A 23056-nucleotide genomic window follows, 5' to 3' on the forward strand; every position below is an offset into this window, starting at 1 on the left:
GAAATTATCTTTTCTAATTCAGAAAAAGAAAAGCCACTTTAAAAAAATAGGGGACTTCCCTGGTGGTGCAGTGGTTAAGAATCTGCCTTCCAATGTAGGGCACGAGGGTTCGAGCCCTGGTTCGGGAAGATTCCACATGCCTCAGAACGACTAAGCCCGTGCGCCCCAACTACTGAGCCTGTGCTCTAGAGCCTGCGAGCCACAACTACTGAGCCTACGTGCCACAACTACTGAAGCCCGTGCACCTAGAGCCCGTGCTCCGCCAACAAGAGAAGCCACCTCAATGAGAAGCCTGTGCACCACAATGAAGAATAGTCCCCGCTCACCACAACTAGAGAAAGCCCGTGTGCAGCAAATAAGACCTAACGCAGCCTAAATAAATAAATAAATTTATTTATTTTAAAAAAATAGGAAATAGATTCTGACTTGAGGGTGGTAGGTGGGCTGAAACCAGACAATTTTCTTTTAAACCTTGATGGGCTAGGTAATGAATAGTGGTGATAAAAGTAGGAAGGTTTTATGGTGTGAATGCATGAAATGAATGAAATGAAAAATGAGGTTAGGGAAACCAGTTAGGAATCTATAGTGGCAGTTCAGGCCTGAAATATGAAAATAAGGTGTCAGCTGGGGTAGGCAATGGGATTATAAGGAAAAGAACCAATCTGAAGGACATTTCATAGAAGAAACCACCAGTGTGGTAGTCTGTCAGGCAGGAAGAGGATAAAGAAGAAAGAATAACAAGTCACTGATAATGCCAAAGTGTTTGCCCTGTGAAGTTGGAAAATTACTCGTCATGACAGGTATGGGGTAACTGGAAAGGAGAACCACTCTTCTAGAAGGGGAGACAAATTTGTTTCTTGGAGTTGAATTTGAAGGGCTAGAGGTATATCTGAAAAGAAATGTTCTTTAGGGTGGGGATTCCCATTTAGAGAAAAAGTTACCTGTAAAAATAGAGGTAATAGGTAGGAGTGGGAACTCTCTAGATTTGACACCCTTGAGATTCTTGAAGGAGGGGTGGATCATATCTTGGTTCTCCCTTTCCTGTTTGCAGTCTTGGCAGACTCTGGAGAGGAGTGTGACATTGGTCTCAGTTGGAACCTGAGAGTAGAGCTTGAGGAGAGGTAGGATTGGGCAGTAATCATAATAAAACAACAGCCACAGCATTATTTTAAAATCAATCTGCCATTTACAAAGGCCATTATATACAGCAGCTTATTTAACACAATCCTGTATACGATGCTTTATTACTTTACTCCTTACTCAAACTAAGGTATTCAGGACTCAAATTCCATTTCTCACTTCTCTACTCTCCATCTCTTAGAGATGAATTTTCCAAGGAGGGAAAGACTAGAGCAAAAGCTGTAGCCTGGAGCTAGCAGTACCCACAGTTAAGAGGTGGGAGGAAGAAGAGAGCCAGGGAAGACAAGTCACTCACAGTCACCGCCCTGTCCCCTGTCCCTTGTAGGCCCTGACATTCCTCTAACCAGAGAATGTTGGATGTTCCATAGAATTCAAAAGGAAAAAAAAAGTCCTAATCTATTCATAAATAGCTTGAGGTGTTTTAAGTAAGGTTGTCTAGTTTGGTTACAGCAGAGTTAGGGTTGTAACTTAGTGGTTTATTGAATTCTGGCTTCATTCTTTTGAGAGCAATACAATAAAAGCGTATTGACTTAGACCTATGAAGGAAGGGCTTGTCTGAATTAATTATATGAAAAAAAGATTTTTTTTGTGAAGTCATTAGGTTTGTTTACTTTTAGAATCACATGGTTAACTCACTTGTGTATGCATTAGCTTGTAGAGATCCTAAGACCTGTTTTTTTTTAATTTTTTTTTACATCTTTATTGGAGTATAATTGCTCTACAATGGTGTGTTAGTTTCTGCTTTGTAACAAAGTGAATCAGTTATACATATACATATGTTCCCATATCTCTTCCCTCTTGCGTCTCCCTCCCTTCCACCCTCCCTATCCCACCCCTCCAGGTAGTCACAAAGCACCGAGCTGATCTCCCTGTGCTATGCGGCTGCTTCCCACTAGCTATCTACCTTACGCTTGGTAGTGTATATATGTCCATGCCGCTCTCTCGCTTTGTCACAGCTTACCCTTCCCCCTCCCCACATCCTCAAGTCCATTCTCTGGTAGGTCTGTGTCTTATTCCTGTCTTACCCCTAGGTTCTTCATGACATTTTTTTTTTCTTAAATTCCATATATGTGTGTTAGCATACGGTATTTGTCTTTCTCTTTCTGACTTACTTCACTGTATGACAGACTCTAGGTCTATCCACCTCATTACAAATAGCTGAATTTTGTTTCTTTTTATGGCTGAGTAATATTCTATTGTATATATGTGCCACATCTTCTTTATGCATTCATCTGTTTATGGACACTTAGGTTGCTTCCATGTCCTGGCTATTGTAAATAGAGCTGCAATGAACATTGTGGTACATGACTCTTTTTGAATTATGTTTTTCTCAGGGTATATGCCCAGTAGTGGGATTGCTGGGTCGTATGGTAGTTCTATTTTTAGTTTTTTAAGGAACCTCCATACTGTTCTCCATAGTGGCTGTACCAATTCACATTCCCACCAGCAGTGCAAGAGTGTTCCCTTTTCTCCACACCTTCTCCAGCATTTATTGTTTCTAGATTTTTTGATGATGGCCATTCTGACTGGTGTGAGATGATATCTCATTGTAGTTTTGATTTGCATTTCTCTAATGATTAATGATGTTGAGCATTCTTTCATGTGTTTGTTGGCAGTCTGTATATCTTCTTTGGAGAAATGTCTATTTAGGTCTTCTGCCCATTTTTGGATTGGGTTGTTTGTTTTTTTGTTATTGAGCTGCATGAGCTGCTTACAAATTTTGGAGATTAATCCTTTGTTAGGTGCTTCATTTGCAAATATTTTCTCCCATTCTGAGGGTTGTCGTTTGGTCTTGTTTATGGTTTCCTTTGCTGTGCAAAATCTTTGAAGTTTCATTAGGTCCCATTTGTTTATTTTTGTTTTTATTTCCATTTCTCTAAGAGGTGGGTCAAAAAGGATCTTGCTGTGATTTATGAGAAGACCTGCTTTAATGGATAGAAAACCAGAAGTCTCATAAGTCACTGCAGTTTTCCAACTGACAGTCATATTTATGGGATTAAATTATTTACCTAACCCATCCTGATAGCATAGACACAAAAAGCAGTTATTTCCTGTCAGAAGTTCGAATCAACAGGGTCCACTTTAAAGAGGTTCTTAGGCAATTGCCAGACTGGTGTCCTCTAAGAATCTTGCAAGGCATCCTTGCAGCCGAGTGCTTGGAGCACAGTGGGCAGTAATAGTGCTTGGAAACTGGGTGAATGAATGAGCGAGTGAACAAGTGAAGGACTGAAGGAATCTTTCTCCCCAGGCATGTTGAACTGTGTGAAGCATTCTTTCCACAGCCTCACACTATAGCTTGGCTGGGTGATTTGGGGACAAGTCTTAGATTCTGTATTGGCAGCGGGAGGAAATGGGGGCACACCATGCGAAGTTTCTGCTCTGTGAGCTGGTGACTCCATAGAGAAGGGACATTTCCAAAACCGGTATGCTGGTGTCACTTGAGTCCCAGTCTCATGATCTTTCCTCCTAAAAAGGTCAGGCTGCTGAGGAAGTCTCTGGAGCAAGTAAGGAGGCCCATGGAGGTAGGAGATTTCCTGTTGGCAACCTGGATCTTACTCAAAGAAGGCAACTACTTTATAAGACCTCTGTAGAGGCTGTCCATTGCCTTTGCTCCTCACTGCTTGGATTCTAAATCAGGAGTCTCTCAGGCGCATCCCTGGCTTTTGCTTACCCAGCCTGGCCCTGCCCTTTGGCTGTGCGCCATTGGTGATTTTATTTTAGCACTGCTGGAAATTACACCCTCTACAAGGGTAAAGCAAATTGGGAGGTTCTGGTACTGGCTCTAGAGGGACTGGGGCCTGTCACCTGGCCCTGCCCTGTGTTTCCTGGCATGATTTCCTGGCCACCTTTTTACCCTTACACAGTCCTCCAAGCCCGTATTTCTGCCTGGGTGAGGAGTAAAGACTGGCTTCTTCAGCGGGACTGTGGGGGCAGGAATCAGTGCTTTGGAAGAAGCTTCTGACACCAATCTCCATGTTCTGCTTTAGGAGAATTATTGATTTCGTACAGATGATCTAACAGTTACATTGAGGGTTGTTGGGGGACGAGGACATGGAGATTCTTCATATCCACAAAAGGATTTACCACTGGGTTTCTTTAAGCACTGAACCTGCTTTTCAAAATCAAATTTGATTTTCATGCTTTAAATAATGTGCAGTTATTTGTATCAGAGAAAAGCTTTTGAGATTTTCTAGGCAGACTTCCTTGTTTCAGAAATGAACACACTTCGGGAGGTCCAGGAATGGCAAAGCCGTGCCTGTGCCAGGGAACTGAACACTCAGATCTTATGAAGGGGCTGAGGCAGAAGGGGCAGACGGTGTGAGAGGGCGTCTCATTCCCTCCTGGAGGAGCGTCTCTTGGGCTGTTTTTCAGGTGAGGCAGGGAAGATGCACTCCTTCCCCCAGAATGCCCTGCTCACATCCCTCAGATTGGGTAATTCCTGCCTCATTGACTTCTACCTTAGTCTTTTCAGACTGAACACCAAATGACATGGTAATGCCTTAGTATTTGATATTTTTAAGGTACATTTAAATAAGTGAAAACCTAAATTACAGGATGTGAATGACTGAATGTAACTTTGTGAAATTCAGTGTGTAAAAAAAGCCTAATACTAAGCAAAATGTCAGTGGAGGATCTTCACGGGGCCTGATTTAATTGGTTGAGTAGATCTATTATTAGAATTATCCAATCTATAATAATAAGCATTCATTTATCAATTATTTATTAACTGCAGAGAGTTTTATGATAATTTGATATAAACTGATAGGGTATGACAGGTATAAGACTAATGCTGTGGGAACTCAGAGAGGAGAGATGATTTTTACCTTTGGATCTAGAGAATCAGAGTTTTGTGAAAACACGTTTCTTTGTCTTAACACTTTAAACGATCTTGCTTATACCCTAGTCAGAAGTAGTGTTGATACAAAGGAAAATCTGTTCTTTTCATTTATATTATTAAAGTTCTGAATTAATCGCAACACAGTGTATTTCTTTTCACGGTGTTTCTTTGCTAATCTCTAGAGCAGTTTTCCGAAGAGCAGACTGTTGGTAAATAAGAGCAGTCCACTCTCTTTTATTAGATAGTATCTCTGCAGCTAGCAGATGGAGGCAAGGGTGTGGACCCCATCAGGGAGGCCACTCTTTCAAGAAGCTTGTCTGTGAAGAGAGGAGAGTTGGTGAAGGGGGGACGCAGGATCTAGGGAGGGTTATTTGTTTTTTGAGACCCAAGCATGACCTTGTGCAGTGGGGAAAGAGCTAGAAGAGAGGGAGACGTTGAAGACAGAAAAGAGAAATAAAAATTGTTGAGCAAGGCTCCAGGGGAGAAGGGTCTACTGTATCCTAAGAATTGGTAGAGAGATTAAACTTGAACTGAACAAAGGACAAAGCCATCGCTGATTTTAACTGCATCACCACCACATCCCCATTTATTGCTTTCCTACCTTTTGCTAGTACTCTTTTGAGCACTTTACAGGCTCCAGACGCGCAGGCTCAGCGGCCATGGCTCATGGGCCCAGCCACTCCGCGGCATGTGGGATCTTCCCGGACTGGGACACGAACCCGTGTCCCCTGCATCGGCAGGCGGACTCTCAACCACTGCGCCACCAGGGAAGCCCTCTTGAGCACTTTTAACTCTCGTTTGATAGGGGTGAGGGATGTGATGGGGCAGAGGGATTTGGTATTTTGAGGAGACAGTTTCTTTCTGTTGGGCTTTGTTTTCTCTGGGCAGAAGAAATTGAAGTCATCTGCTGGGAGCAGGTGGGATAGTGGGGACAGTGGCATGTTTTTAAAAATCTGTTGTGCCAATGGCTGTAATCTGCAGACACGGAGGAGGATAGCTGAGCCGTGCTAAAGACCCAGCTAATACTGGAGACAGTGACTTTCTAGAGGAAGTAGCCCTCATGATAAATGATTGCTTTAGCAGTGCTCAGCAACTTGGGGGTTAAAGCAGAGGACATTCATATTCAAACAGGAGCTGTGTTTTGTGGGGTAAATGGAAGACTTGGAGTAAGGGGAGTCTCGGATATTGGTAGTAGAGTGGTTGTCTACTTGACTAGAGAAAGAAGTGAATCTAGGAGAGGACTGATAGGCAGCAAAACGATGAGGGGGGTGGGTATCGAGAGGCTGGAAATCTCAATGAAGTTGAAGAAGAAACTGTAGAAGACAAGACAAGGAGAGGTAGAAATATAGGAGGATATAGGAGACCATGAGCAGGCAAAAGGTGTGACTTGGAGTGGAAAGGCAGACTCTGATCAAGGGGCCAAGTCCTTGATGACCAGGAGGTCAATAGCTTACAGAAGTGAGGAGGAGCATTGTTGCTTGGTATAGGCCTCAGCAAAGGAAGGATTTTTTTTAAGGTTATAGGAATAATGGTGTTAAAGCAGCATTGAGACAGACCATCTGTTTCTCCTTTTGGTACCACTGGATACTGAAGGATGATTTTATGGCAGAACCTTCATTGTTTAGAAACCAAGTTCCTTAAGGACTGTCAGGTTTCAGCTAGGGGAAAGGAGGCCAGAACCATCTTTTAGGCCTGTCTTCTGCACAGCTGGCCTAAATACTGTGGAGTTTCAGTAGTGGGGCGGCAGGTAGCTCTGGCCAAGTGGGATGGCCTCCACAAAGTATTGGGCCTGTAGGCACAGTTTGCAGCAACAGGGACTAAGTACTCTTACAGGCAAAATCCCGTTTGGCCACTAGGGTTTTTGAACTGTTCAGGGTCAGATTGGGGCCAGTGCTAATCATCTGTGAGAGGCTGAAGGGAAACTTTAAAGGTTTCTTGCTTGAAACTTTAGGAGTCATTTGACCCTTGAGCCTTTCTGTTCCTGTGGGGTCTGGAATGTATTTTTCCCTCCACAGTGACAGCAAATAGTGCCCTAAAGCCCACATTTGAAAGGGTCTGGAGATACTCAGATTATTGTTTATAAAGATGTTTTTGGATTTTCAGTGGCTCAGGATTTCTTTGACATTGTTAGTACATGACTCCAAACATTTAAGAAAGAAGCCTCCAAATAGATGAAAACGAGCAAGCAAGTAAAATCTTCGTAATTCTTCTGCTCCTTCTTAACTTGATTAATTTACACCACCACCTTGGCTGTAAAACCAGACGTGAACAGCTCAGAAAATGATTGCCTAACCAGCCATTTCACCACAGGAACCTACTAAGCACAGCTATGTGGCCCCTAGCAGAAGAGGCTGTGTGGCTCAGAGCTTGGAATGCATTGCTCCTATGGCAGTACTTTCCAAATTGTTTGTAATTGGTTTTGTTACGTAAAAATGAGAAACTTCTGTATGGCAAAGTCATCATAAACAAAGTTAGAAGAGAACCAACAGGCTGGGAGAAAATTTTTGCAATGTATGTGATAAACAATGGCTTAAGGGACTTCCCTGGTGGTACAGTGGTTAAGAATCTGCCTGCCAATGCAGGGGATGTGGGTTCGAGCCCTGGTCCGGGAGGATCCCACATGCTGTGGAGCAACTAAGCCTGTGCGCCGCAACTACTGAAGCCCGTGCACTCTAGGGCCCACGTGCCACAACTACTGAAGCCTGCACGCCACGACTACTGAGCCTGTGTGCTGCAACTACTGAAGCCCATGCACCTAGAGCCCATGCTCCGCAACAAAAGAAGCCACTGCAGTGAGAAGCCCGCACACCACAACGAAGAGTAGCCCCCACTCACCATAACTAGAGAAAGCCCGCACGCAGCAACAAAGACCTAATGTAGCCTAAAAAAAAAAACAACCAATGGATTAGTATCTATAACCTATAAAAGGTTTCTAAAAATCAGTAAGGAAAAGACAACAAGTCCTATAGAAAATGGGCAAAAAATACAAATAGGCAAGTCAGAGCAGGGCAAACTAGAATTTTTTTTTTTTTTTTGCGGTACGCGGTCCTCTCACTGTTGTGGCCTCTCCCGCTGTGGAGCACAGGCTCCAGACGCGCAGGCCCAGCGGCCATGGCTCACAGGCCCAGCCACTCTACGGCACGTGGGATCCTCCCGGACCGGGGCACGAACCCGTGTCCCCTGCATCGGCAGCCGGACTCCCAACCACTGTGCCACCAGGGAAGCCCGCAAGCTAGAATTTTGTCTAAAGAAGTGCGTATCCTTGAGCACAGAGTTCTCTGGACAAGAATGTTTATTACATTGGTAAATATCCACGAGTAGGGACTGTGAAATGCTATGTGGCCATGAAAACATTGAAGTAGGTTCTGTATCAGTGAAAAGAGCAAGTACACCCTACAGGACTGCTATAAAGAGCCTAGTGAGACTAAGTGTCCTGAGTTTTCTGGGGACAATTCCAGCTTTATTTTCAGTCAGTACATTTTGTTAAATATGCCACAAAATGTAACCTTTTTATGCCTTCATAAGGCCTTAATGTAAATAAATTCACATCCACCCCCTCCCAAAAAAAAAAAAGAAGCAAGTACAGAGCAATATGAATAGAATGTTCCTATTAATTTTTCTTTTTTTCTTTTTTTTTTTAGGTAAGAAGTGGATTTATTTAGAGAGAAACACACTCCACAGGCAGAGTGTGGGCCATCTCAGAAGGTGAGAAAGGCACCAGGGTATGGGGTTGTCAGTATAAAGTAGGTACACAGTAGGTAATTTCATAGGCTAATGAGTGGGAGGAGTATTCCAGCTATTTTAGTAAGGGGCAGGGATTTCCAGGAATTGGGCCACCACCCGCTTTTTGATGCTTATGGTTGGTCTTGGAACTGTCATGGCGCCTGTGGGTGTGTTGTTTAGCTTGCTGACGTGAGCATATACTGAGGCTCAAGGTCTAGTGGAAGTTGACTTGTCTGCCATCTTGGACCCATGTGGTTTTAATCAGTTTAAGTCATGTCCTTGGGCTATGTCATTCTCTCAAAGGTTGTGCCCTGCCTCCTTCCCTCATGTTTCATTCTCCCCCTCAGAGATTTTATTCCCATATTCTTACGGGAATCAGAAGGGCGATGGTCTGTCTTATGTAACTGCTTCAAGGCTGAGTAGGGGCAACAACCCTGCCTGTCAGGGAGTAAAAATCTCTGGATGCCTGATCTAGGGGCCCCAGGGGCAGGACAGCTCCTTGTTTAAGTCAGTATGGGCTGGAATCCTCGCATAGCCATCATCTTGGTGTGGAACAGTTGTAATTGTTTCCATAGCTTTTCTATGAATCTCCTTGATGATGAAGCACTTTTTGTAACAGCATCAGAGTAAAAAATATGATTTTAGATGCTATCCCTTCCAAGGTAGTCTCCCAACCAGGTGTTAGTGCCCAAAAAGTCACAAAGAAACGGCACAGAAGACGTCCCCAGTGGTGTTGATGATGAGCGGGAGTTGGTCTAGCTGGTCTCAGGACTTAATGAAGCTCAGGTTCTTGATGTCTCATCACAGAAAGAATTCAGTGAGAGACAAAGTGATAGGTGAGAAGTGGATTTATTTAGAGAGAAACACACTTCACAGACAGAACGTGGGCCACCTCAGAAGGCAAGAGCGGCCTTGGGAGAAACACACTCCACAGACAGAGTGTGGGCCATCTCAGAAGGTGAGAAAGGCCCTATTAATTTTTTTTTAATATTCCTATTTATTTGATTTGGAATGTGTTCATCCAGTTTTAAATTTTATTAGAGGGTTCCTTTAGGTTAAACAATATTTAAGGCTGTATTATTATCATTATGACATTAACAAATGAAACATCAAGTTTTGTCTTCTCTTCATGTAAGATAGAAGATTTATTTCCCATCCTCACCTCTTCCTCTCTTTGTTGAATCTGGTATTATAAATTTTAGCCTCTGTGAAGAATTTAGGGACCTCTCACTACCCCTCCCTTCCTGGAACGAAAAGGATTCCTGAGGAAGGCTACTGGGCCATGGTGCCTACAGTTGCAGTTTCTGGTGTGATGAACAAAGGAATTCAAAGCTCAGAATTCTTCTTGCCTAGGATTTTCTCCTTTTTGGTACATATAGCCTTGCAGAGCCTCTCAGCCTCCTGCCTCAGATGCAGTGGAAGGGACAGGGGCCTCCTTAGGGAGGCCTTTCTTGCTTCTTCTCCTTAGAAAGGGAAGGTAATTACCTGAGTGGCCTAGGAAGGCAAGGGTTATTAGAGCTGCCCTAGGTCTTGGGAGGAAACCTGCTCCTTGCATTTGTCCATCCTTCTCCTTTGGAGAAGCCTCTCAGCTGGTTTTAGGCACCCACCAACCGAGGTGAAAGGAATCCTTGAAACTGACACCTTAGTTTTGCCTAGTTCCCTGGCGTTTGAAGCTCCAGAACTCCAGCCTGGAAACAGTAGGAATTCTGTTGCAGGGTGGCACAAGGACTTACATATAACCCCTTTGTCCTTCTTTGGGTCAGAAGCACTGTGTTCCTTAATCACATTCTCAGTGTCAGTAGACCCCAATATGGGTGTATGGGAATTGGTTTAGACTTGTAATGTAGGCTTTTCTCTGAGCTGGAGAGTTCACATGGAGTGATGTAATAGAAACTTATTTAAAACCAAAACTGACTACAGCCAGTTCTGTTCTAAAAAGGTTAGTACAATTCATATTCTTAGGGGAAAAAAGCATTCCACCACAGAATGGTAGTGGTGAGAGAGTGAAAGTTCAAAACTTAAACTTCTTTATGTTCCATAGTGCTGGTCAGAGTGGAACCTGGAGTAGGTGGTCCATAGTGGGCTGACTCTAGCTATGGGTTGTTGGGTGTCAGAGGTAGGGGGATGGAGAGCTAAGTTGCTCTGAATAATATGAGGGGAATTTAGTTTCCTGAGGGAAGGGGAGACCCCTCCCAAATGAGAGAAGTGTCTGGAGAGGGTGAAGGAGCCAAGCAACATGGTAATATAAAACCCATCTGTCTTTTCATAACTTTAGGAAAGGCTGATGAACACATAGTGTTTTGATGGAGTTGGTATATGTGTATATTTTTCTTTTTGGTAAAGCATGGAGAAAGGGAAACAAGTCCCATATCTGGGACAACTCAGCAGAGGGAAGAGACCAGCTTCAGGAGGTGAGATGTGAGTGAGATCAAAAGTCCAGCAGGAGCTGGAGCCAGAGCCAGAAGGGACTGCTAAGAGTATTAGCTGCTGGGAATTTGCAGAAATTGCGAAAGGCTATTGGATAGGGGGATCCAGGAACTTCTGTAACATGCCCAAGGTGCGGGTGGTTGCAGCTAACATATGATTGCTGTAGTGCTGTGTAACTCACAGACTGTTTAACAGTGATCCACCCCCACCCCCGCCCCAAGCTCTTTCTGATGGAGGTCTGTTTGTTGGATGCTCCAGGAACTGTCCTGATACTCCCCTTTCTGCCCAAGGAAAGCCATTTTCAGTTTAGACTCCAAAAGGGAAGCAAAACTTGCCAACAAAGGGCTTGTCGTTCACTTCCTTTCCTGTAATTTACACAGACCCTGAGGATGCTTGTTACAGCCAGACACGCCAGCCCTGTGTAGGGAGTGAAGGGAGGTAGGAAAAGTTTTGCACGAGGTATTGGGACTTGAAGACTGCTCTGAGCAAGTACCTAAACAAATATTAAGGCTCCAGTGAGGGCCCTAAAGACGCCAAGTCTCCGTGTAGCTTGATTGGGAACAGGGCAAATCTACCCAGTGCCACACTAAATAAGCACTCTTTTTTTTCTGTGGTACGTGGGTCTCTCACTGTTGTGGCCTCTCCCGTTGCGGAGCACAGGCTCCGGACGCGCAGGCTCAGCGGCCATGGCTCACGGGCCCAGCCGCTCCGCGGCATGTGGGATCTTCCCGGACCGGGGCACGAACCCGTGTCCCCTGCATCGGCAGGCGGACTCTCAACCACTGCGTCACCAGGGAAGCCCTAAATAAGCACTCTTGCTCATTCCTTAAGGAGGAAGACTCAGTTGATGGAAGAACCTATTGTTTAGTCTTAACATCCACTGTAATTCCAAACTTTGAAGACAGTAGAGATGAGTGGGCTTTCACTGCCCAGCATCATTCTCCCGTCTTAGATAAGAGCACCTTGATTTACTCTGAGGGACCACCTCCTTCCTACCCTCAGATCAGGTTCTGGTGTAGTAAAGTCCATCCTTTGGTTCTAGATGGAGGACACATGACTGTGCCAGTCAGAGAATGGCAGTTAGCATGGGCATGGTCTGAAATTCAGGCCAGTCAGGACTCTGGACTTTCACTGGAACTGTTAGGTAGTGAATTCTCATTTCTTTTCCAACTAGATTGCCAATCCTGTAGAATGTACATAATCCTGAGGCTGCTGGTGACCGTCTTGCTGTCCCAGGGGGAGTTCTGAAGCCAACACAGATGAAAACTGAGCTGCAAGATCGAAAGAGATGGAGACTAAATGACATCTTTTGAGCACCAGGATCTAACCATACCTTAAGCTAGTCTAGCTCTGGATATCTCTTTTACATGGGTCTAGGCTTTCCCTTTTTTTTTCCTTTTGAAAGTGTGATTTGGATTTTTGTCATCTGCAGCCGGTTGAGTGCTAATTCAGGTCATCATGAATTATATATAGTTCTCACTGTAAAGTGTGGTTTGGCTTTTCTTAACAGACAGTTTTGTCCTAAAGCACTAAATTGTAAGTTTGCTCTGTGGAGCAGATGAGACCATAAAGAACCTAGCATCATTCTCTCTACATAGAAAAAAAGTAATTTTTTTTGAGGTAAATATTAACTACAGGAAGTAAGGAGGGAGGGAGGACAGGGAACGGGAAGGAAGATAGGGTGCTGAATTAAAAGAACCCTGAAGTCCGTAGGTATCTAGGAACCCTCAGACCCTATCAGGTCTTCCTGTTCTAAATGCCCCTAGTGCCCTATACTTTTACCTAACCCTTCATCATAGTTAGTAATGATATGTTTATGTAATATTTTGATTAATGTCTGTCTTCCTCACTGACCTGGCAATTCCACTAGGGCAGTGATTTTACTCAATGTTATATCCCCACAACTAGTTCAGCGTGTGGCATTCAGCAAACATTTATTGAATGAATTGTCACATATAGTTACCCAGATTGGACTGACCCTCCTTGATTATTGGGGTTAAGATTGTGGCAGAATTGGCAAAATCAGGGAAAGCTGTCCCTGTCCCCTTTGTATCTCCTATACTACCCACACCCCCAACACATATACAGAGAATTTTTGTCTTAATGAGTTAGTTAAGTCAAACCTCTAGTGCTATATTGTTATAAGGTCATTTTATTGAGGAATTAAATAGTGTGGTTGTTGACTTAATATGTGGAAAGCCTTGCAGAGGAGTGGGTCAGATCTGTGTGATTAACAAGCAGTCTTCCTTGCTCCTTTGTCTTTATAAAATGATCTATTTAACTGAGATAGTCCACCCTCACTCAGGCTTGCCCAGAAATGTGTTGGAGGCTGTAGGAAGGCCCAGGAAGTCGATGAGGGAGAGGTTGGGGATGCTGGAGACTTGACTCTCTAGCAAGAAACAGACGCAGTAAAAAGTGGCCCCTGGGAAGAGAGGGGGCGGATATTCTGAAGCTCACTCCTTCCTCCCTCCCGCTCTGGGCTGGGCCCAGCAGGAGCTCCAGTACACCATCCCACCCCCTGACTCTCCACACAAAGCATCCTCCTCCCAGATGAAGCTGTGGTTCATCCCTTCCCCCAGCCTGCTTTCCCTGAGATGGGGAGAGTGTTTCCCAAGGCCCACGTGACTTCCACTGGCAAGTGACGACTACAGACGGTTTACCAGTCAGTAAAACTGCCAAAGGCTTTTGTGCTGTAATAATCCTTTTCCTGTTTAAAACTCTGGGGATTTTCTACTGTTGCCAGTAGTTTTTCAAGTCAGCAATTACAGCGTAGATTATGTAATGGCTAGGTATTAAAAATAGAAAAGACCAGAGTTTGCATCTATTTTAACCAAATCAAGAGCAAAGGGAGGGGAAAGGAGGAGAGGGAGAGACCAGAGGAGGAGGGGAAAAGAAATTACGTGACAAGAAGCAGTGAGATCTCATCATGTGACTGGACAATCAGCCCACAATTTATTCTGCCCTTTTCCTGCCTTTCTTGGCCCCAGCTCCTGCACTTCCATCCAAGGCCTCCACAAGGGAGGGGACCCTGCTGAGAATTCTGAGGACTCAAGACCCTCTTGGATATTCCTCAGCTCAGCCTTGGGGTGTTTGCCTGCCCCTGACAAGCAGAGTGACTAAGAGGGGAAGGAATTGAATTTGGTATTCTCCCCCAACCCCCCAAGTCCAGGACTCTTGTGTCTTAGTTTCTAAGGTCTTAGCGCTCTGATTGTTTCTCTTGTTGCAGTGTTACCGTCAAGGGGTGGTTTACAGGGGAGTCTTTAGCATCCCAGATCTCTATCAATCCCTTGCCAAAGCCGCCCCAAATAAATATTCAGTGTAATTAAAAACCCTGTATTCACTATGAAAAATGGCTTTAGATACTCTCAACCCTCCCACTTCCCCACCCCCACTCCTCTTCCCACTGGATTGCTACCTCTAAGCCTTTAATCTAGGAATTCAAGGCCTACCACTGGTTTGTTCTTTTGTGACTTCTCACTAATCCCCCACCCCTACCCTGAAGTAGGTCTTTTTGTTTTCCTAGAGACCTATTGAGTTACTTTAAGGACCTCTAATGGTGAAATTTTAGGTGCCAGGTGTGTCTGGAGCAGGGAGGATATTTTTGTTTTCTTGGTTTTTTACAATTTATTTTATTTTATTTATTTGGCTGCGTTGGTTCTTCATTGCTGCGTGCGAGCTTTCTCTAGCTGCAGCGTACGGGGAGCTACTCTTCATTGCGGTGTGCAGGCTTCTCATTGCGGTGGCTTCTCTTGTTGCGGAGCACGGGCTGTAGGCGCATGGGCTTCAGTAGTTGCGGCACGTGAGCTCAGTAGTTGTGACGCACGGGCTTAGTTGCTCCGCGGCATGTGGGATCATCCCAGACCAGCGCTCAAATCCGTACCCCCTGCATTGGTAGGTGGATTCTTAACCACCGTGCCACCAGGGAAATTCTTTATACCTGCTTCTGTATTCAGTCTGTTGTGATATCTTGCTTTGGTTGGAGTAGATAAATAAAATTCGGCTTCGTACAGATTTGTAGTTGGAAAAAGTAGGAGTATTTTATTTTATTTTAAATTTATTTTATTTTATTATTTATTTGGTTGCACCAGGTCTTAGTTGCGACAGGCGGGCTCCTTAGTTGTGGCTCGCCAACTCCTTAGTTGCAGCACGTGGGCTCCTTAGTTGCAGCTCCAGGGCTCCTTAGTTCCGGCTCCAGGGCTCCTTTAGTTGTGGCTTGCCAGCTCAGTAGGAGTACTTTAATAGCCTTTTCAGATAATTGTGGATATCTTCTTTGATATGTCACCAAAACTGGACGGATGGCAGTTTCTGAAAGGTTAGTTGCAATGTGAGATCTGAAACCATATCAATGAATTTCTCATAGTCAGCTGTGTTAAATTCCATTGGTTTTGGGCTTCCCTGGTGGCGCAGTGGTTGAGAGTCCGCCTGCCGATGCAGGGGACACGGGTTCATGCCCTGGTCTGGGAAGATCCCACATGCCGCAGAGCGGCTGGGCCCGTGAGCCATGGCCACTGAGCCTGCGCGTCCAGAGCCTGTGCTCCACAACAGGAGAGGCCACAACAGTGAGAGGCCCGCGTACAGCAAAAAAAAAAAAAAAAAAAAATCCATTGGTTTGTCTTGCACTTTGAATAGTCCTTTTATTCATGACTGATTTTGTAACATCATGCATTGGTCATTGGAAAATAATGGCTCAGTGATTTATGCAGATCTTCCAAATGTAGACACAGTTCAGTTCATAATACCACATTTGTTAATATTATCACTGATTTCATCACCAAGTCTAGGTATTGGGAAGCTGTCAGGCTCATCCTGATTTTCACTTGACAGCTCAAATTTTATGGTTGGTAAAAAAATACTATCAGTTTTTCTTGATTTGACGAGTTCACTTCATTCATTTTCAAGAACATGTCTGCTAAATACCCAAGTCTGAATTATCATAGTTTGTCAGTTGTTCTTTCTAATAAAAATGGTGTTCCACAAAAAAAAGCAGGTAGTTTAGCTCTCAATGCAAACAATAACGTAAACGTATCCAGTACTTCAGTATGCAGAAGTGCTTTGTGCAAGGCTAATAACAAGATATGCACTCAAGGGTCATGTTTTAATAAAATTAATGATTATTGCTCCATTATAGACATTCTTATGTGAAGTTGGCCTTTTTGTTAAAATGTAAGTGCTTGGGGGTGAAGAATATGACTTCGTTGATTTGCGTTAAGGCCCCAGCAGTTTATCTACTGTTGCTTTTGTACTAGTGCAAATGTTAACAAAGTGAATACTATAGAAAGTCTTGGTATTATTATAAAAATAGTCTTTACTTCTCTGACCACCCTGGAAGGGTCTTCGGGATCCCCCAGGAGTCCAGAGATCATAATTGATCTATGTGATCATGGGCAATGACAGCTTGTGGGCTCGAACACCTCATTCAGCCTACCTGTGCCTCAGTTTTCTCAACTGTAAGGAGGGGCCTGGGTGGGTTTTCAGTTTCTCCACATTGTTGGACCTGTTCGCTAGTTCTTGAAGCCCCTTCTCCCCCAGCAACTGTGCTACTGCTCTCTTTTCTCTCTTCCTCTCTCATGTCTCCTTTTCTCTCCAAAGCTTCTCCTCCAGCCCACTTCTTATAGGTGGGTGTCCTCCTTGTTTCACCTGCTCCTTCGCTCCTTGGGTGATCTTATCCCCTCCCTGGTCTTTAACCATCACCCGCAGGCTGAAAGCTTCCAAATCTCTATCTTTAGTCCAGATATCTGTCCTGGGCTCCAGTTCTGTGATTTAAGCTGCCCCTGGTACCTCTCCACCTGTATGCCCTATAGGCATGTCACCGTCAACATGTCTAAACTGATTGCGTCATCTTCCTCCACACATAGCCAGTCCTGGTTCATCCTTCATCCACCTAACTAGTTAAGCCAGAAGCCCAGGAACTCCCCTTATCTGGCCCCCTTACTTCCATCATCTAATCACCCAGACCTATCAGTTCTGGCCCCTAAATATTTTCCCAAGCACTCCCTGCTCTCCAGTTCCGCCACCACTGCCTAGGACTGGGCCCTCATCATTTCTCACTCAAACTACTGCAAGAACCCTCTCCCTGATCCCCTGTCCTCCCTTTCCAACCTATACTTTACAGCTGAGGCTGGAAATCTCAAGATACCTTCTCACAGGTTTTTGGGGTTTTTTTCATTAAATAAATACATATTGTGTTCTTGCTATGCCAGGCACTGTGCAGGGTGCTGGGGATACAACACAGAACACAACAGACAACAGTCCCTGGCCTCCAGCACTCACAGTGTATGAGAGAAAAAAAATACAGGACACAGGGAATCATGACACAGTGTGATAGAGAGAAACGGGGGGGGGGTGCTTGGGAACCCCTAGAAGCCTTAACTGAGGGTTAGCTAAGTCCAAGGGGTGGCCAGGTAACACTTCCTGAAGGAAGCAACACTCAGACTGTACAACTGGGTGGGAGTTAGCTAGAAGTGGCGGGAGTGTGGTGGTGAGAAAGCTTTCCTGGTAATTTGATCATCGCATTTCCCTGTTTAAAACGCCCTTTTGAGCTTCACCACTGCCTGTAGTATAAAGTCCAAATTCCTTACCATGGAACACAACCTTTGTGGCTTCATCTGCTCTTCCCCTGTATTCAGCCCAAGTTGCTTTCAGTTCCCCCAAATCCCGGCTCACTCTCTCACAGTTCCTGGCCTTTGCATACACACTTCCTCATGTCTTCCACTCTTCCCATCCTCTCTGAGTTACCAGTGTCAGCTGACTCAGGAGACCTTCTCTGACCTCTCGCACATAGGCTTTGTGGCTCCGTCTCCTGTGCCGCCCACCTGTGCACACAGCTGGACTTGTGTGCATTTATCACATCATTAGAGCCCATCCAAGTATGTCTCTGACTCTTGCTCCTACCTGCCAGTGCAGGATCCCAGGTCCTGCCTAGTTCCCACTCACTCACCCCATGAGCATTTTGGGCATCCCCGGGGTGTGTGTCTCCCATGTGCTGGTGGATAAGGTTAGGCAGTTTAACCCCCTACCTCCTACCCCTACCCCTAGGTATCTTTTCCCCTCCTCCAGCTCTGCAACCTTTGCCCCTGACACACCCCATGGAGCTATCAGTTCTGCTAGACATTACCACACCCATCAGGCACCCCACCCCTGCTAGGAGTCACTGACATTTTGGCATGAGGTCAGCCAGCTCCACTATCAGAGCAGGGCTATGGGGCTTCTAGTGCCCCCATTGCCTTATAGAGCCATTGGTTTTGGCTCCGCAGGTATGTCTAAATCACAGTTACCACCTTGGCTCAGAATTACCTCCTCCTTTCCACAGAGCAAAGCTTTTGTCTCTGGGTCAGCTCATTGTACCTATTTCCTTCTTCCTTTAGAAAGAGTTATTTCCCAGCAGGCCTCCCAACCGCTCATGAAGATAGCTTCCGAAGGTTCTGCCCACCAGCGGGCCAGACAAGTGTGACCTTCATCACCTTCCGTCTCCAGCCTGGAGGCAAAAAATGTATGGGTATTTACCTATTTAAAATAATAGATTATATAAGCAATACTGAATATAGCTTCATCATTAAAAAATCCAAGCAGTTCAGAAATACATAGAATAAAAAGGTAAAGCTCCTCTTCCACCCCTTCCCCTGTCTTAAAGCTTACACTACTGGTAGGTACTGGTTGGTTAACTATTTGGTGGAAATGTTCAGACTTTTTGCTCTGCTTTTACACATGTGTATGGCTTGCACAATATTTGAAAAATTATCTCTTTTTTCCTCCCTGGATTTTCCCCTTTTCCACTCTCACATTCATGGAGCTTATTTCATCTTGAACCAGCTCTCCAGATTAGAAAATGGAATCAACCTTCAGGTGTCTCTGGCTTTTGTGTATCAAAAGCTTACACACTTAGGGAAACTTCAGGATTTGCAGACTAGCTCATCGAAGGAAAAGGATCCTCTTGCACAGTCTGAATACTTTGACTAGAAACAAGATGGAAGAAGGATTTCACCCGAAGTGGCAAGACCCCCAACTCTTTGCAGCCTTCCCATCCCCCAGACTGGTTGGGGGCAGGAGACACGGGAGAAAGATCTGTGGTCTCTGGAGTCCCACCCTGCCTTCAAGCAGCTCACCTGGGCAGACAGGAGTAAGATCCCAGAGAGCGGTGGCCACATGGTGGGACCAAGCTGTAGGGATGCAGGTAGCCTGGTCCTAGATTCCTTGCTGCCCACAGTGGCACAGAGCAGCAGAGGCTGCTAGACCTGGCCTCAGCCACCTTCACAGCCCCTTCCTGTGTCCCATGTCTGGCACTTCTCAGGGTTCAGACACACCTAGAATTAAGTTGCCTGTTGGCAGGATGGAAACTTACCATAAACATTGAGTTGAGTTATAGAAACTAAAGTTTGGTTTCTTGCTCACCTGAATTTGTGAACTGAGATTTCTTCCTGTTGCTTGTACCATTCATATTTTGCCACTTGTGAAAAAGATTTCACAATGTATCTTAAAAATGTTTCCATAGAAGTAAATATAGATTTATTCTTTTTAAAAAACAATATTATTTTTTAAGAAATAAAGGCTCATAGTAGGAAATTCTAAAAATACTGAAGGAGAAAGCAGAAGTTCTCCAGTCATCCATTCCCATTCCCTAGGCATAATTACTGCTAACACCTTCTTGAGTGTTCTAGAAATTTCCTATGCAGATAAAGACATGTATTTATTTCTGTGTAGCTCTTTTTATATACAAATAATCTCAAACTACAGGTACTTATCTGCAACTCTTTTGATTCTTTATTTAACAATTTGACCTTTATTGTTAAATAAATTCTATTATTTAAGTAGATATAATTTGACTTTATTTCTGTCAGCGATGCCCAGCATTCCATAGAATGGATGTACCACATGTGTTTAACCAGTTGATTGGCCTCAATTTTCAGATTTTTAGCTACTACCAATTAAGGGCACAGTGAACATAATAATAGCTAGCATTTACTGATCACAGACATAGTTCTTAGTATATGGTAAGTCACATAACCCTTGTAACAGCCCAATGAGATATAGGCCCTGTTATTGCCCCTGCTTCACAAATAAAGGGACTAAGCCACAAAGAGGTCAGCAACTTTCCCACGGTCACATGTGTGGTAGTACTAGGTCTGGAATTTGAATCAGGCATCAGGTCCCGAGCCTAAACTTTAAATTAGTACACCATAGTCCCTGTGTATATGCTGTGTACCTGTGCTGAGATATCCATAGAATACATCTGTAGCAGTGCAGCTGCTGGGTCAAAATAAATGCATGTTAAACTTCAGTAGTGCTAAATGGTTAGGAGTTTATTTTATGAAGAGAGCAGCGTGCTTCTTTTCATAATCAAGTACAGAGCCCACTTGTTTCCTGAGAAGAGAAGGGCCCCACCTCTTGTGCCCAGAGACCTCACTAGGTAAGGGTGTTTTCTTTGCAGTGGCCAGGGCTTTAGCTCTAAATCCTATCTAGCCTTCTCCTCTCTGCGTTGGACTGCGCTCCCAGGAGTCTTGGTAACCATGCTTATGCCCTATTACTAAGGCCACAGCCACAAGCTGCCAGAGAATTCAGCCCCTGGACTCCTTTTCTTTCTGTACCCTGTTGGTCTCTCAAGGGCGAGGGTACTTAACAACTAGGAGACTGCCCAGATTCCAGTTTCCTATTCTATCTACAAGAAGAGAAAATGGCAGCCACCTAGAGAAACAGTTGGCTACTCTTTACTTCCCCACCTGAAGCTCCTACATCTAACTGCAAGGGACATCAATGTGGGGCTTCTAGGCCTGGATCCACCCCGGACCTGCACAGAAGTGGGAGGTCAGAGTATGTGGCATGGCTTCTCCATGGCAGTGGAGACAATGGAATCAAACTGATCTAACAATTCTACTTAAAGACTATAACCTAAGGATAAAAATAAGGATGTGCACAGAGTCAGAATTATATATTGGCCAGCACTGTCAGTAACCTAAAGAGGCAATAACAAGGGATTAGTTAAATGATGGTAGGTACACAGTGAAATACAAGAGATCCATTAGTTTACAGACAAAACTGTCTGCAACTTACCGCTATGTCAGTGGTTCTCAAACAGGGGTGATTTTGCCCCCATCTGCACCAGCATGGGATACTTAGCAACGTTTGGGGATGTTTTTGGTCATCACAACTTGGTGAGGGGGTTCGGTGGGGTGTGCTGCTGGCATCTAGTGGATAGAGAGAGGCCAAGGATGCTGCTAAACATCCTACAATGAATGCACAGGACAGCTGCTCACAACAAAGAGTTATCCAGCCCAAAATGTCAGTAGTGTTGAGGTGAGAACTCCTGGGCTACAGGAGGGCAGACAGTGCCCAGCATGTGGCTGTCACCATGACACTCTCCGTTTTTGTTAACAGGGGCAAACACTTACGACTTATTCACCTGTAGCTTGCCACGTTTTAAGTGGTTTACACCCATTAACTCATTTAATCCTCACAACAAGTCTGTGAGGCAAGTTCCACTGTGATCATCCCATTTACAGATGAGGAACTGAGGCATAGGGCTGTAAAGTACTAGTTCAAGGTTCCCATGGTAGCAGTCTAAGCTTGGCCTCTCACAAGTGCTCACGGCAAGTGCTCCAGGACTTCTCTCCTCTCTCTGCTTCTTCCAGAACCTTGGGAGCACCAGGGGTTGTTTATATCTGTACAAAGAGAAAAAAAAAAAAAAAGCAGTCAACTGGTCCTTCTCTTTGATTCTGACATTTCCAGTGGCTTTTGTGTTTTTTTCCTCAGAGGGTTTAACTGAAATGAGTACTGAGGGCAGAGATTATGGACAACCATGAAATTTTACTTGTTGAGTTTACACGAAAAAATCCTCCTGTCACTCCTGCAGTGGTCTCTTAGAACTCTTTCAGCCTCTGGGCCTACAGTCTGGGCAGCTTGGATAGTAGATTTGCTTAGACATGAGAGCAAACTTTATCATCCAGGAGGACAAGAAGGAGCTGGTGAGTCCGTTTTGGGACACCAGGGACACAGGGCTGTTCTGACTAGGCCCATAGTTTGGATGAAGTGGGTACTTCTCCATAGGAGGCCTCCAACAGATGGGAAGTTGTAAATGGGGTGAGGATGGCAGAAGTGGGAAGGGATCTGTTGGATCAAAGCCAACTTTTCACCAGAGGAAATACTTATTAATTATAGGATGCCATAGGATTGGCTTTGCCTCTGAGTGTGGGAGTAGTAAGCTGTGCTTTAAACAAACAGCCCCATCACTCAGCAATAGTTAGCAGCAACAATAGGCACCTTCACAGGACCAGATTGACAGGTGGTTCACAACACACAGCCTCAAGCCTGGCCTGGAACCAGGCTTGGATGCTACACCTGTGGAGCCCGTCAGCCCATGCTTGGGCAGCCTAAGAGGCACCGGCACAGAAGTGACATACCCATTCTTGGGCCATTTGCTGGAAACTTGCTCTGTACTAGGCACTGAGAGGAACACAAAAGAAATGTAAGACACAGACCATACCCACAGTCGAGAGAATCGAGGAGACAAGATTAAGTTTGAAAAGTTATAGTAGCACAGAAATATACATAACTGTTCCCCCATATCTGGGGATTGGTTCCAGGATCTTCCCCCCCCCACTTCACCCCTGGAGATACCAAAATTCATGGATGTTCAAGTCTCCCGTATAGAATGGTGTAGTATTTGCATATAAGTTATGCACATCCTCCCATATACCGGTTTTTTTTTTTGGCCACGCTACGAGGCTTGCAGGATCTTAGTTCTCCAACCAGGGACTGAACCCGGGCCATGGCAGTGAAAGTGCCGAGTCCTAACCACTGGACCACCAGGGAATTCCAGTATACTTTAAATCATCTCTAGAGTACTTATAATAGCTAATACAATGTAAAGGCTATTTAAATAGCTGTAAATACAGTGTAAATGCTATGTAAATAGTGGCTAGTGAGGGGGCAATTTCA

General features: G+C 44.7%; 1 long non-coding RNA gene across 6 annotated transcripts in view; it reads left to right on the forward strand.

Moving 5' to 3' along the window:
- Window positions 1–23056, forward strand: part of LOC114900691 — a 78040-nt gene that overhangs the window by 47595 nt on the left and 7389 nt on the right. For 4 of the 6 annotated variants that reach the window (XR_003794919.1, XR_003794915.1, XR_003794920.1 and 1 more), the window contains one exon: window positions 8620–8683. This is a non-coding gene — a long non-coding RNA (uncharacterized LOC114900691). Of the gene's footprint in view, window positions 1–8619; window positions 8684–12302; window positions 12838–23056 lie in introns of those variants that run through there. The other 2 variants (XR_003794916.1, XR_003794921.1) reach the window with 2 other exon arrangements.

Source organism: Monodon monoceros, unplaced genomic scaffold, assembly GCF_005190385.1.
Source record: "Monodon monoceros isolate NGI ecotype Baffin Bay Population unplaced genomic scaffold, NGI_Narwhal_1 Super_Scaffold_19, whole genome shotgun sequence".
Classification (NCBI taxonomy): Eukaryota; Metazoa; Chordata; class Mammalia; order Artiodactyla; family Monodontidae; genus Monodon; species Monodon monoceros.